Below are 16792 nucleotides of genomic sequence, written 5' to 3' on the forward strand. Positions count from 1 at the left end.
TTTGCTCCAGCATGGTCTTCAGGGAATGTCTACGCTGGCACCAGGAGCACCTCCCCCCTCTCCCCTCCTTCTTTCACCTTAGTTTCTGCAGGGCTGTTTCTTACACTTTTCCTCCCCTCACTCTTCTCTCTCAGAGATACTGTGCAGTATTTTGCCTTTTCTTAAACATGCTTGGCTGAAGAGCTTGGCTGTGCCCTGCAGTGCATCCTGTGGAGCCAGCTGGAATCAACTGTGTCCAGCCACCCCTGCAGCCCCCTCATTGGCAAGACATTGGCACCTACACCGAATATGCTAGGTAAAAGGTCTAGAGAGGTAAAGCAAACATACTGATGTCAGGATGCCTCCTCAGTCTATTCCTTTGCCACAGTTATTTTCTAGCTCTCATGAACACAGTCCCTTTCTCTCCTTCATGTAGAGACATGTTGCTGAATCTGTTTAATTTTTAACCAGATTGTCATTTCCTTAGCTGAAAACAAGAAACTGAAGATCAGTTAGAAGCCTTATGTTCTAAACACCATATTTGTTGGCAGAGCAACCAGGATACTGTAAAACTAAAGATATTCCAAGGTTTAGGAAGTAGTGCTATTGAAATTATAGTCAGAGAAGTGTCAGTAAATTAGTCCAATTAGTTCTGAGAAAATTTTCTGACCTATTTCAGACCCTGTTAAGATACCAGAATTTGAAGAGGTTGTTTTCATGGATTCTGTTAATCTCCATTCAAACTTTTTTGGAACAGTCACTATGAATTTTTCTTCTTAGTGTGAATGAGCAAGAGAACTCTATCTGATGTTAATTAAAATAAAATCAAAGGAGGACTTGGCAGATAGGAAAAATCTAGGAGCAACTTTTATGTTTCTCTAACTTACAAGCATGCATCTGTTCTGGAAACTCCTTTATTTTCCCCAACACACTACCACTGTTAAAAATAAATCCCTTCCCTTCCTTTCCTTTCCCTTCCCTTCCCTTCCCTCCCCTTCCCTTCCCTTCCCTTCCCTTCAGCATATCTTTCATCTTCAGCCATACTTTTCCTGTCAGGTAGAGAAAGAATGGTAAAGAATAGTATTTTTTGACAAAACTAATGGTATCTGGTAGGAAGAGACGTTGATCACATTAATTGTTTGTTTCAGGGGTTAAGCATGTCTATAGCATGATCCATAGCTTGCAGTTAAGGGCAGACTTGGACATCTAACTTATGAGACAAAAAAATTCAACACAATAGTGGGCTTCATGGGGCTCAGGTGGCACTGATGATGACGGAACCTTCAGTTTCAGCCACTGTGCTGCCCAGTCCAGCAACAATAATCTCAAACTCAGCTTTTTCTCATTATACATTTAAATATTGCCATAGTGAATCAGTAATAAAGATAGAAACCACTCCAGTTATGATGCATTGTATGCTGAAGCCTAATCTTTAGCCTGCTATTTACTTGGCAGAGTAGGTGTTTTTGACAACTAAAACTGAAAATATTAAGGTTTCGTGAATCTAATAAGGCAGTCAGTGTCCAAAAATGACAGGGAAGAAGAAAGAGATCATGCAAAGACAAGATGGTAATGATATAGCAGTGCAATGTCTATTTTGGACAAAGAACAGTGAAAAAGGATTCTTTCGTGGAGACGAAATAAGGTTGCATACCACCAGATCAACATTTTACCTTAAAAAAATTGCCATGATCAAAGAAGCGTAAGCCTTCTTTGAAGTTTTCATGTCAAAGTTCAGTTTTTCATGAAAATTTTCACCTACCAATCATCGACTTACATGATTTTGAAATAGGAAAAAAAAAAAAATCAACCAGAAACACACTTTTCAATGTTAGCTATAAGTGAATAAGATGTGATCTGCTCACACAAAGGAACTTGAAAAATCCCCATTACTACACAAAGGTAGGCAGCATATTGAGAAAATCTGTGTTTCAGGAGCATGTTATCCTGCTGGGAATCAGCTGTATTACACTTTGCAGCTTCTGATAGTCAATATGAATAGGGAAAACTATGGGGTGTCTATCATTAATGCCTCAGCACCTTCTAGAATTTCACATTATGTAGACATCTATATGAAGAGAGAACCTTATGGTAACTTTTGCAGCATGTATCAAATGTTTTATTTCTTCAACAAGGGTATGTATTATCCTACAATGGGCATAATACGCTATTCACATCATCTCATAATGCATTTTGCAATATAATTTTCTTCTTATGTCAGCTGGTGTTTTGTCCATCTTATGTTAGAGATAGCAGCAGCTGGCGAGCAGCACAGGATTAATGAGCTTTTTCCAAAATGTTTTGGAAATTCAAAACCGTAATTAAGCAAAAGTAAGGATAATTTTTATTCATACATGAACTAGAAAGACTGGTCCATCATCACACTTGAGGACTGACAAACTGCTTCTTGGAGCTTTTCTGTCTTTTTTAACATTTTGCTTTGTATTATGTGTCTTGAAATATTTTCTTTAGGTCATCTTTTCTTGGTGGCCTGCACCAGTTTGGATTTCCATAAACTTGTTAACACAGTAGTGTGTGCTAAACAATTAGGATATCTCAGTAATTTATAGTAAAGATAGACCATTGGTAACATTTCATTACTGTCACAGGAAAAGTAGGTTAGGAGAATGGCATATTAAATTATTTACAAAGTAGTATCTAATTTTATTACAGTGTAGGTTAAACTGTTCCGTGCAGACCTACTTGATACTGCTGACGATGTGATAGGATCGGGAACTGTCCAGATGACCTCTTGAGGGTCCATCCACTCTTTTTGCTCTGGTAGTATAGAAAAAGTAAATGTAATTATTTGGGGGTTTACTGACTTTTTTTTTCCCTTATGCTTAAAGAAAAACCAAAAAACCCACAAAATTCTCTTTATTGATCAAGAAAATGTCAGCCCAGTCTCAGTTCTGGCTATAAGCTAGCATGATTTCTGTTAGTCCTTGCTAAGTATCAGCTCCATGAATTTCTTTATTTAACAACATCATGTAATTAAATATGATTCTTCCTAGTGATGTTAGTTTCTCTCTCATATAACTGTCAATTTGTTTTCCAACTTGAGCTATACATTAGGCAATGTGTAACTGTGGCACCGAAGAAATACAAAAAAATACAAAAGCTGGATTTATTTCCTAAGTTTGCAGTCTAAGTTCTGGTAGATTCTTGTAGGTTATAGGATAGCTATATTTTCTATACATTTTCTATGGAAGTAATTTTAGCGTTGCTTTGAAAGCTCTATTCAAGTCCCTATCTATACTAGAAAAAATGCATATTAGCACATTTCTAAAAATACTTAGAATTTAAATGTTGGTATTTTACAGTATACCAAACTGTTCTTTACTTAATTTAAATTTAAACTGTCTGGAATTAAAAATTATATTTCTAAGAATCTTATTTTTATATCTTATAGAATCATACCTGAAGTTCCTTTCTTATTTCATTCCTTATTTAAAGCTTTCTTCTTCATGTCACTGTGTACTACATTTCCATTGAAAGTTTACTGAGATCTTAAAAAATTTTTGGAAAAAAGATATGACATTTAATTGAATTTGGGTCTTTATAATGACAGTTATATATTTTACCTAAGATACTACATAGAACATTGTTTATTTTTCTTCTGCATATACACAGAGACTATATTGATCACAGGCAGGAGAGCTGCAAATTCTTATTGTTAAAAAAAATGTATATACTAGCCAGTTTTTCAGCTGGTGTAAATCACTACCTTCATGAGACCTGTACAGTGTCTGACAGTATTATACACCTACACTACTTTTCCTAACTTACCTTTGTTTTATCCCTGCATGGTGTGTGTGTTATTACGAATGAAGTGCAAACCCTGACAGAGAACATGGTACAGCCCATGAGGAAAAAAAAAGGAAAAAAGAAATCCAAATTGATTTTGTTGTGTTTTTGACCAGGCTCTGTAACATCTTTCCCTTCAAACCTCATTAGGCATTTTCCTTTCTTCAGTCTGTTCTTCCTGCTTCTGCTCCTGCCAGTACAAAATGTCACACTTCCAAAGATGTGCAGTCATTTTAAATCTTCCTGTCACATGCCTTCCACCCAGCACATCATTTTCTTCAGATAATTATACTTTTCTTCCATTAATGATGCATTATATTCATATCTGGTGTAACTCTATTTTGGGTCAGAAGGCTTTCTTTAAATCTAACATGCCTAAGCTATAGGCAGAGCCAGGCAATGCACTATATACAAACACACTCTGGACTTGAATATCAAGTCCTTCACAAAAATCTTCTCTTTGGTGCTCAGTATTACATTTATCAATGTCTGTATTTAATATCATTATGAAATTTATATTGTTAAAGATTATACGTAACATTTAAGTAATTCTTCCACCTTTACTTCTGTGAATTCTCTTTATTTAGGTTAAAAAGGGTAACTGTGATCCTACACAGATAGAAAAAACAGTGTGCCATAAAGTAGGTAGAGAATGTATAGCACAGAAGCTACTTTGAACTAATTGTCCATGTGGATTATTTTAGCATGAACAAAGGTTGTATTTATAAAACTAACTGACTCTGAAGTGATTTATTCAATATGTGCTTGATATTTCCACACTGCAAATGAGCCTTCATTAACAGTAAGACATCAATTTAGCCATACAGGCAAATTCTCTGAGGATATGTGAAATTAGGAGTTTAAATTATATAAGAGGTTCTTAGAAATTGAGGTCATGCGCCATATAAACAATGGTCAGTGAGCTTAAATTTCTTCCTTCAACCTATTATCTTAGTTTTCTTCAGCTTTCTTCAGTTTTCTTTGCCACTCACCTATTCCATAGCAGTGTCTATCTCTATTCTTCCAGACCTTTATACATACGTAATCTCTCTTCACATATATGTATGTGTGTAAATTTATATATTTATCTCTGTGTCTGTGTGTGTGTGTGTTTGTGTATTCCTACTAAGTTTTGAGATTTTAGCTACAACCACATGTGCTTAAATGATGGCATATTTAAACTGATGTATCCAGTGGTGTCAGCCAGAGAACTCCAGGGACACCTTTATCTGCGAGAAGTCATCTTCTATTTCAGTCTGATGATGGCTGTTATTCCAAATTCTTCAGCATGTCAGATTTTTTTTTTAAAAGTCCAGGGACATTTTTGTAAGCCAGTCATTCCTTTCTCCCCCACTGTCCCATAGGCATTTCCCTTTCCTTTATTTTTTATTTTATTTTATTTTAGTAGAATGAGTCTGTGACACCTCAAATCTTATTCCAGGTACCAAACAGATCCCTGTAACATGACATCTTTTTTGCGGTGCTAGCCAGCAGCAATGACATTTTTCTGTCAGCAGGAGGTGTTCTAATGAAACCCAGCTGTAGCACTAGTTGGAGTGCAAGTGGCAGTCAATGTAGCATCAGCCCAGTCATTTTAAATTAAGTTTGGATGACGAATCAGTAGAACTGTGGAGCTTATGAGCCTGATACACAAAAGAGTTTATGTGACCACTTCTTTCTTTGACTTTTCTTTCCCTTTTCTATTCCATTTGACTTTTTAAATCCAACCGTGATGTACATGGTTAACTTAAGGCTTCTGGATGGCAAGATGGAACTTCACTGGGATGTAGAAAAGATATAAAGATGTGTGGGAAAACTGTGTAGATGGTGGCTGAAGCTCAGTTGTAAATGAAGATTCAGATACAGGAGCTACTCAGAGTTTCACTGTTACCCAGAAAACCACTTGGTTTGCCTAATGCTCACTATCCTGGGAAAGAAGCATGAGATTAATATCTTCTTCTTAAAGGAACAGCACTCTCTGACACATCACCTTTATTGCTGTTAAACTTGTTAGCAGTGTGTCAGGAGGGTCTTGCAGTAATTTTGGTAGAACTGAAAATATAGTTGTGTTATTTTATTTGAAGAAGAAAAAAAACACACACAAATTTTAATTTATCATGATCATTTACTATGTTAGAAAAACAGGTACAAAACACTACTGGAGCATAACATACATTCTAGTATATAAAATATTACTGTGCACTTCTGCAATTCATGCCACTCAAAGGTCATCAAAAAGTCACAAAAGACATGTATATGCAATGCAGTGTTCTAGACCATAGAAATATTTTTTCAACTCAATTTACAGATGAGATGCCATAAATTAAATGTTTCATGTCACAAAAAGATTTTGCTGGAACAGGAATAAAACTTGGATCTCCAGGTAACAGGCTTTACCAGGATAACCAGATTCTTTTTTCTTGGACCTCTTCTCTTTTACAAGTGAGAAGCTTTCAGAAGTGTATAATGCATTACATTAACCTGGTAGATCAGTCTCTTCTGTTATTTAGGTGAACACAGTTCATTTAGAGTTTGGGGTTTTTTTATTTATATAACATTTTCCTGTGATATGTCTTTTTACTTACTTACAAAGCAAAAATAAACAAAATAAACCCTCTCATTTTTAACTATGGTTGTGCTATTGCCACTGCTGCTGCACACAGAGGACAAAGGAGACAAGCGTCCCTCCCTAGGACCAAAGGATATAAAAACAGTGGCATTTTGCTATCCTGTTTCCATCACACTTATAAGCTCCTCACTTGTACAGCTAGCTACCCAGGTCCAATATTCTCTATCAGTAAGCGCACTTCCATGGATCCTCCAAAGATGCCAGCTTGGCTTTTCAAATGGAAAACACACATGTATTTGAGCTTTAAAACCTATGCACAAAACTATTAATTGCCTCAGGATGAGAGATTAATGCATTTTGGAAACATACCTTTTCCATCAAATCAATTCTTAATGACTAATATGAGTCAAAATAATGATAAGAAACCCCAATGTTATTTACTTAAAACACACATTTCTATTCAAACTCTAAGGAGAGGAGGAAGAAAATTATGGTACTATCTGTGTTATGGAGCTTTAACCTGAAATTATTGCTATCCAGCCATTTCAACATGAAAAATGATCGAGTCGTTCCTAGGCAGTACAAGGAAGGCAGTTCTCTGTTGGTTTACAAGATCACAAGGCAAGCTTCACATATAGAAATACTACAAGCAATGAGATTAATTATAAGGAAGCAATAAGAAAAGAACGCCATTGAAAAGTTTCTAAATTGCAGGGTCTTTTCTATTTAGAAACAATTATGTTTAGTTATATTCTTTTTTGTTCCATAGGAATATCCCACTAATTCTATATTATTTCCTATTCCACAGGAACAAGGTTGTTTAGCTTTATGATTCTTACAGAAAAATAAGGTGGAACACTACATTTTAGGAGCACAAAAACATACAGAATGGAAAAGTCACCAATCCCATTAAGTTAAAAATCTTTAGGAAATATTTCTGTAGTCATACATTTGAGCCTGATATTCTCAGTCTCTTTTGAAGATGATCCAGCAAAAAAGACTTCTATAATATAAACCTGAAGATTACTTCAGGGCTTGACCAATTACAAACAAAATTTGAGTCTCAACTTTTATTGTAATAAACAGTTTTGACTTTATAATGTCTTTGTAAGGATCTGGGCATATTTACATGCAGACACACATCTACATTTACATGTGTACTTATAGTTGTAACACACTTGAAGGAAAATTGATTACAAAAAATTATGCTACAAAATAATGCTAAGAATATGCAACTAGTGACGTAGTGTGCATTTAATAAATATTTCACTACTATGTTATATTTTTAGATGACCCATTTTCATTCTAGTTGAATACCACTGATTTAGGACCATCACTCCCATCTTTAATTTAGCTGGTAAATACCAAGGGTTAGCAAGGTATTTGTACTCATTTTCTCTTCACATTATCTTACTTTGAATGCATTCATATAATACTGCATGTATCTACTCATTCTGTATTTGGACCCTAGTCCAAATTGGCAAGGATATTATGAGTAAATAGTCCCACATGTTTTAAGAGGCACCAAATTCCAGTTAAAACTTGTTAAATTGTTTAATATTAATTTGGCCTAAGAAAGAAACAATTTCCCCCACTGCAGTGCAAAAAAATCTGAAGAATATTGCTGAAATGAACAGTCCATACACATTGAAAATAACTTAATTTTCATGTATGCTCACTTTTTCAACTATTTGAAAATAATAATGTTAGATAGCTATTATTCAAATTTGCCATCTAAGAAAAAGTATTTTAGTGTATACAAGGGGAAAACATGTCAGAAAGAATTACTTGCAATTACTGAGCACTAAAAAACCTCTAAATGAAAACAGAAACATCTGAGCCTGGCAAGAAAGAGTATGGTCTTTTTTTTTTTTTTTCATAAAACATCCAAGGATATATTTAAATGCTAAGAAAACAGTTAAGTCTGAAAATCATCGTAATGTCAGCATCTACCATAAGAAACATTAGGCTTTTATTTATGTAATCTTGTCACATTTCCATGAGTTTTCAAGACAGAGGAAACCAAAGCTTCAGCTTTGTTAATAGTAGACAGTAATTAAAATTTAGATACGTATATCATCAGGACACTTGCCTCATCAATTAATTAGTTGAACTTAAAGGAAAAGGTAGCTTGCTGGAGACAAAACTCTCCGTTGCCCTGTTTCCTCAGTTATGCTCTCACTTTAAGCCCTTGAACACTACAAATCTGTTTTTTCATCTCTTGTCCTTTTCCACAATTCACTGTGTGAAGGTTTTGTGCATGTCTCTTGACTCTCCAGAAACATTTTTCATTACTTTGACACACAGACTGCAGTTACTGCCTTGTTTAGTATTTGAACAAAGAATTAAACAATCTTAACACGGTATGTTGGAATTGCAATAGGATGATTTTAGAATTATACAACTTCTGCTTATTTTAACCACAGAAGAAAACGGCAAAATAAAATTATATTTCAAACTTGCTTTCTATGTAACAGTGGGTACGCTCCCATAAAGTAACAAGTGATGTAGCCTACAGAAAAAATATCAGGTCTTCATTCAGTGCCAAAGCATATAATCAGCACAGCACAGCCAGAATTAAGGATGTTAATTCAGAATCAGGGATGTTAATGACCAGTTATCAACAGTATAATAAATTCTTTTGCTAGTTCCAGGAAATGGCTTATAAAGTTTTAAATTCTTTTCTGCTTATGCCTTGAACTGGATGGGTAGGGAGTGTAGCAAAGTATACTCAGGTTAACATTCTTGTAATAAGTATAAGATATTCAAAGTGGTAAAATAAGTTGTTGTACTTTCTGGAAAATTTGTACTTGTTCCAGCTGTCACTGCAGCTGTAATAACAACAAAAAAGAATTACCTTAAGCTTTAATCACATTTCTTAATTCTATTTTATATGAACTCAAAAATTTAGCCACGTAAATCAGTAAAATCTAGGTTATCAGCTTTATAAGATAGCAAACAGTTTTACTAGGGACCCACTGAAACAACACAATGACTTACAATTGAAAATCTTCACAAACTGGTTTTGAAGGAAGCAAAAGGTCTATAGTCTTCCTTTTCTTCCCCCCCTCCCCCTTTATTACCACTGTTGTCTTATTCAAACACATATTCTCTCTATTTCTATGGTGTTGGGGTTTTACCCTTCTATACATGAAAAAATGTCATAGAATCATAGAATCGTTTAGGTTGGAAAAGTCCAACCATTAACCTAACCCTGCCATCCCACCACTAAACCATGTCCCTAAGCACCACGTCTTCCTGTCTTTTAAATACCTCCAGGGATGGGGACTCAACCACTTCCCTGGGCAGCCTGTTCCAATGCTTAACAACCCTTTCAGTGAAAAAATTTTTTCACCGAAAAAATGTGACAAAAATTTTTCTCCAGGCTAAGCAACCCCAGTTCCCTCAGACGCTCCTCATAATTCTTGTGTTCCAGACCCTTTACCAGCTTTGTGGCCCTTCTCTGGACATATTCCAGCAACGCAACATCTTTCTTATAGTGAGGGGCCCAAAATCAAACACAGTATTTGAGGTGCAGCCTCACCAGTGCCAAATACAGGGGCATGATCACTTCCCTACTCCTGCTGGCCACACTATTCCTGATACAAGCCAGGATGCTATCGGTCTTCTTGGCCACCTGGGCACACTGGCTATCAAACAGTACCCCAAGGTCTTTTTCTGCCAGGCAGCTTTTCAACCACTCTTTGCCAAGCCTGTAGGGTTGCATGGGGTTGTTGTGACCAAAGTGCAAGACCCAGCACCTGGCTTGTCAGAAGAAAGAATTGTCAACTGTAGGTTTCTTAAACTAAATGTAGATTTCTATAAGATACTTGATCTTCATCTTCAGTAAAAATAAGAAAAATACTCACCGTTTATTACATAGTTCACATGGATATATATATTTGTGTTCAAGAAGCTGTTATTTCAGTAACAGGCAATGTATTTCATGGGAGTATTTTCAAAGTAAGCAGATATGTGAGGTGCTAAAGATATAGATAGACTAAGGATATGAGACGGCTGAAGAAGCTTAGGCAACTAAGGGTATAGGTGACTAATGTAGCCTTAGGTGCCTCCAAGATATAAAGAGACCAAAGCTAAAAATATCCAGCCTTAAAGATATCAAATTTCTTAAGATGAAAACCAGAAAGGAAGAGGGTTGTGGTGATGTTTGTTATGTACAAGATGAATTTTCTGGCCAAAATCAGACCAAGGAGGAAATCAAACCAGAAAACTGCTGAAGTTCAAGCCCTTACTATTTCATAAAAAATTCAGAACTTTCTTACGCCAAACAAGGGCCTTAACCATATGGCTGGTTAGCTACTTGGATACAGTTTAGTATTTTGCATCTGAGGGTATTGTGATTAATTTTTGGAGAAATGAGAGAAAGACATTTTGCTTTTGTTTTTGTTTTTATGGAATCAAAACTAGAAGGAAAAAAAACCACAATCAAACCATTTAGGGTTTGCTTTGGGGTTTTGTTCACCATTTTTTGTTTGTTTTTTAAGGAATAAACTATATGATTATTCACAAAGACTATTTCCTTTGGTAATTTCTTTTATTAACTCTTATCATGGGCAGCCTTATGATAGTGTTTCGTCTGTGTATCTCAGTTACTTTAATTTCTCACAAATTATGCCTGCCACATCCAATTTTATTGTAAGTACTTTTGGATAGGGGCAGCCTTACAATTTATTCTCAGCACAAGTGTCTCCTGTTCTGGAGTTATGTGTTTTTGTGACACAGAAGCATGGGGTAAAGTAACCAGTCTTAGGGACTTGCCGTGGGGGATTCAATGACAGTGTAGTCTACATTGCAAATGTGCTTAACCTCGCTGTTCTAGTATAGCTCCTCCATATACTGAACAAAGAACTTAAGGCACTGTGTTTACTCTGGTAAAATGCTTTGATTTTCTAAGACAACACACCATATACCTCATATGCAGCATGACAGCTATGGCTAGAAGTGATGAATGGTGATCTGGTTAGTGTTATTCTATGGCATGAGCCACACAGCACATTAAATGAATATTTTTATAATCTTTTAAAAATGTGTAAATTATTCCCAAGTTATTGTTACAGCTTTTTTTTTCCACCAGTATCCAAACAAAATTACAGGCAGCGATATTGAACACATGGATATCAAGGAAATTGGTTTCCATGGGAACCTTATCCACATGACAGTTTTCAAATGCTTTTCTGCTTTCCAGGTGACATTTCAGTAATTCTAATGGTATTAATATTGCAAGTGGACATGAAATATATGACATAAAATGATTTGTGTGCGTATGTGGACAGAATCTAAGCAAACAGCATATTGAGTGAACAGCTTTTACAACTCTATGGCTGTGACAGTTTGCCTGTTTATTGTAAACTATTCCCAAATATCTCATTTTGGGACAAATCCGAGTATCATTTGTTCTGCATCTAAGTTTTAAGCAGACATACACTTTTAGAAGAAAGAAAATTACTTTCAGCATAATGCATAATAAGTTCACTGTACATTAAGGGATTGCTTCATAATGAAGCATTCAAATCCAAAACCAATTCTCTTTCTGCAGTAGGAGGCTGCATTAAGAGAGCTGCAGAGTAACTGAGATAGCAACATGGCAACAAAGCTGGAAATCTGTATGTAAACGTGGTAACTGGTGAACCCTGCTGCCTTGATTAGCACATTAATTACAAAGCAGGTGTTAGCAGACTGTGTTAATGGGCTGCATAAAAGGTCAAGAGGGCTTAGCTATCATTTTTTCCTCATCAAATTATTGAATATTTATTTCACAGCTCTTCTGATTTGAATAAATCTGAGGAAGACTGGTTATCTCTGTTAAGCAAAGCAACTTTGCCCTTTCCCCCCTCCTTTTCTTCATTTTACTTGTTCCAGACAAGAGGTGTTTTTGAATGAAAGTAGTAACTTGTCAAAATGAAGCTGTTTAATAAGAAATGGGGAATAACACCCAAGGTGTGCACTGCTTTTGTGTTAAAATCCTACCAACATGGGTTTATCTCAGTGTGTGTGTCTGTAGCAGAGCGGACACTATTATAGGGAGCAATTCATCCTGAGATTATGAGCATGACTTTTTTTTTTTTTTTTTCCCTCTGGGTTAGGTACTTAATGGGCCTCTAATTTCTCTTTCATTTTAGGGAAAGCTATAATTTTCAGATCCAAATGTTGAAGTTAATGTCATCATGAGGAGAAAGAGCTGCCTCCCCTTTCCTCCCCTTTAAGATTTGGAAGGCATGACTGCTTCTGGCTTGAAGACAATGGCTTCTCCAAAAGAGAAAAGTGTCTGAACAATTTATTTAAAGAAAAGAGACAAGTGCAATGTTTGCTGGAAAATTAAGTTACTCATCATTTTTTATTTATTCTATATAAATGGGCCAAATATTTTCAGAGTAGAGTAAAATATAGGGAAATAAATGGAGGTACAGAAGATGACTGTAATAAATGGAGGCAAATGTTTGGGAAGTTTAACAGAGTCAGAAAAAAGCAACCAACTCACAAAAAATATAAGGCTTTATTGGAGTATATAGTTACTTAGAACACAAGATTGATATTATCAGAAAACGTCAATGATCTGAATATAATAACTTCAGAACAATAATTTCAGAGTAAATTTCTAAACATTTTTTGCTTAGGTACACTGTACATATCTGTCTGTAAATCCTGACAATGAGGAAATCCATTAAAGATCACGTTCTGATTAGACCTTTTTAATTTACCTTCATGGATGTCAGTGAGCAAATATATGTATTGTGTTTGGGTCTCTTCACAGTGTTTACAAAGGCAGAGCTGTAGAATTTGTAAAATTTTAACAGATCCTCTCTTAGAATTTTTCCAGTCCTATTGTTTCATGAAATCTTTATTCCAAGGTCCTTATAGATATTTAAACAAATACTTACCTCCTGAGTCACAAATTATTCTTGTCTCTCCTCTTCAAAGATATCTTTTGAATAATGCTATTTCTGCTCTCTATACATAGATGAAAGCACCACCAAGCAGAATGTTGCCTTTTTTCAGTAGATTGCGTGCTTGGTATCCTTCAACAGAAATACTGAAGCAGCAACATACATATGCACATCGTCCACATAGGAACTCCTCTCACGTGCTCTGGAAGCTGCAGTTTGTTTTATGTTGAGGGCTGTTCCAGGTGAAGGAACTGTTTTTTCCACTTTCCCACATCAGAATATCATGTGTGAATGCAGAATCCTGTGAAAATTCCTGCAGATGAGGACGAAAAAAAAAAGTATTTAAGAACAGTAAATAGTTGCAACTACCTTTCCTACACAGTAGCTGCTTACTGTTGAGGATAAACAGAAGCAAATCTTTCCCACTGGATATCCCAACCTACAAGGCAATGAAATTGTAGTCAAGGTCACTAATGCAGTTTACTGAAAATGGGTTATGTGAATTTCATGGGAGAGGGACTGGAAAATATCATTTGAAGAGAGGACACTGAAATAAAATAACTCTTACACATCTTTTAACAGCAAACTCGAGATGGTGCACAGAGGGCAAGTGGCAACCAGAGGAGGCTCTCACAGGGTATGTTCACAGAGAGGCAAAAGTGTATCTTTGGTGCAACCTCTCACAAGCACAGAAGAAAGAAGCTGAACAAACACAGTGCTTGTTCTTGTTCTTGACCACAAGAAATGGATTCCCTGACCTTACTGGTCTGGATTTGATCACTGCCTATTGCATGTACATCCTATATAGGAAACAGTCTTATGAAGGTATAAATTTAAATAAAATGTATCCTGCATTCATAAGTACTAGACACCAACTTGGTGGTTTATTATACATGTATAAGTAGAAAAGATTTCTGATTCATTAATATGAAGATCTCTTTACATAACAATAAACCATATATTTTTTTCTCATTCTATAAGCCTGCTATTAATGTTTTGTTATGTTTCTTTACAGATCATTTCTGGTAGCTTCGTAAAGACCTTAATCCATTCAGGATGTATCTTTTCCAACTCTTAAAGAATTCTTTGTTGCAAGACATCACTATTATTGTACTGATAGCTGTTATTTTAAAATCTATGCATTCAGATTTCTTATCTGAACTATTGTCTTCCTGAGAACAGTTTTCAGGACAAGCAGATGAAAGTGCTAATATATATCCCAGTTCAATTACCTTTTTTTCAAAAGGTGAAACACAATTCAAATTTAAGTAAAGGTGGTGGGACAACATGTAATTGAACTGCCTGAGGACAGTTTTCTAGATTTCATGCCCTTTTCAGGTAAACCTTGGAAGTATTTCTTTTTCTTAGAAATGGATGTAAACTTGAATCTGGAACCAGATTAATTTAATCCGGGACCAGATTCCAGCCTTTTAAAAGAACACATAACCAGTCATGCAATATCTTTACTTTTTTTCAGTGTGTCCAAGCATTGGACTTACATTCTCATTGGTTTTAAGGATCTAATTTCCATTCATTTCAGTAAGAGTTACCTTCCTAAATATTTATCAAGGCTCTGACAAATATCTAATCAGATTTCTGTCTCCAACTGTTTTTCAACAAGTCTTTAACTGATAAATCACATAACACTGTTCTGTAAAAGTCAAGATGTTGTACACAATCAATCTTTAATTTGATTCAAAAAAAAGGTGACACTAAAAAAGCTGGCTAAATACTCTTCTGTAAAATCCAAATTTGGCATTTATTCCTAGGCTATAACTGTTGATGTATTTCAAAATTCCTCTTTCTGTCAACTCTTATTACATTTTAGGGGAAGGAAAAAAATCTGAATTTTATTCCAAAAGAAAATTCTGAATCTCTATACAATTTATTTTTTTTTGTATTTTCTAACAGAAATACTTCACTCTAGGCTACATTGTCTTTAATTGCAGAAGAATCATTAAAGATACTTACTGTTTGGGGGTTGGGAAAAGGGGAGCCAGGGAGAGAGGGATGCTTTTACTGAGTGACTAATACTTACTGTGTCAAACAAGTCAGCCTGATCTTTCTCTGAATTCCAAGAAGAGAAGTAGGTTTTATGTGTTCACACAATTACTGAATTGCAGAATGGTTGAGGTTAGAAGGGACCACTGGAGATTATTTGGTCCAAACTCTCTGCTTAAGCAGGGACACCTAGACCTGGGTGCCCAAATGTTTTTTTGAATATCTCCAAGGATGGAGAATCCACAATCCCACTGTGCAGTCTCTTCCAGTGCTCAGACACCCTCACAATGAAAAAGTGTTTCCTCATGTTACCCCCCCAAAAAATACATTTTTCACTTACTTACACTAATTATACAGGAAGTTTTACATGATTAGAAACTAAAGGTAAACACCCAGAACTGGGCTGTGTGTGAACTTAATTTATATCTGTGAAAGAATTCGCCTTTGATCTACCACAAGCAGCCAAGTAGGTGAGACTGCCATAACCAATTCCAGACCAAGACTGAAGACTTGCAAAGCTACATAAGCATTGGCAAACTGATACCTAGTCCTACTCATCCATTATGGTATTCCTTGGAGATTAATATCTTCTGAGAAAACAATCAGATTATTTTCTCACACTAGACCGTACATAGCAGTCTTTAATATATCATTATATGGAACATTGTTATTTTTAAAAATCTATTGCCTAAGTGTATGTGTTAAATGCTTGGAGATGTGCTTATCTGTTTATCAGCTTCCTGAAATGGGAAGTACCTTTCTGACCCTAGTGCTAAGGCTTGCAGTTATAAGTCATTGGGGTCACAACTGAATAGTGCTATAAACTATGTATTCCTCATTAAAAAAAAACAAAAACAGCAAAAAAAAACCCTACCCCACAACATAATTTTAAACTATTTGAAATTTCTTAATTGGAAATTATACCTATAATCATTGGGGCCTCATGTGTTTCATTGTCAAGTTCTGAATTATTTGAAATTAAATTCAATCTAAGGTGCCATTTAACCAAACCCTTGTGGATCTTGGTACTATCAGTTTTGTCAGACGTGTCATTCTGAATTTCCCAAATAAATCTGTATTTTGAGTTTATTCCAGAATTAGTTAGCATTCTTACTTACAGCTGTGGATATGTTTGATATACACAGCATATAAGCACTGACATTACCCTATTCTTATAGTTGTACTTGCTTATTTCTGCACAAGATTTATAAGAAAAAAAATCACTTTCAAAACAACTGTTTCCCCTGTGCATTCTCACTTGCTCTATCTTGCCTGCCTTACTACCACTGCCTGGTACTAAGTGAGTTTTTCAAGGTCTCTTTGGTATCCATCAGTTCCAGTTTGATTGCACAGAAGCACTTGTTCCTTTTCAGTGCCAAATCAGGTCAACTGCAGAATAGCAGCAGAGTGATTGTGTGATTGACAAGCCTGCCTTTGGGACACCAGCAGACATCAAAGTACATTGGTAGAGGAGGCTTCAATTAATTTGATAGAGAAGGAGCACAAGCTTTGTCATCAAAAAGAACTGAGG

Source organism: Egretta garzetta, unplaced genomic scaffold (genome assembly GCF_000687185.1).
Source record: "Egretta garzetta isolate BGI_Z169 unplaced genomic scaffold, ASM68718v1 scaffold259, whole genome shotgun sequence".
Lineage (NCBI taxonomy): Eukaryota > Metazoa > Chordata > Aves > Pelecaniformes > Ardeidae > Egretta > Egretta garzetta.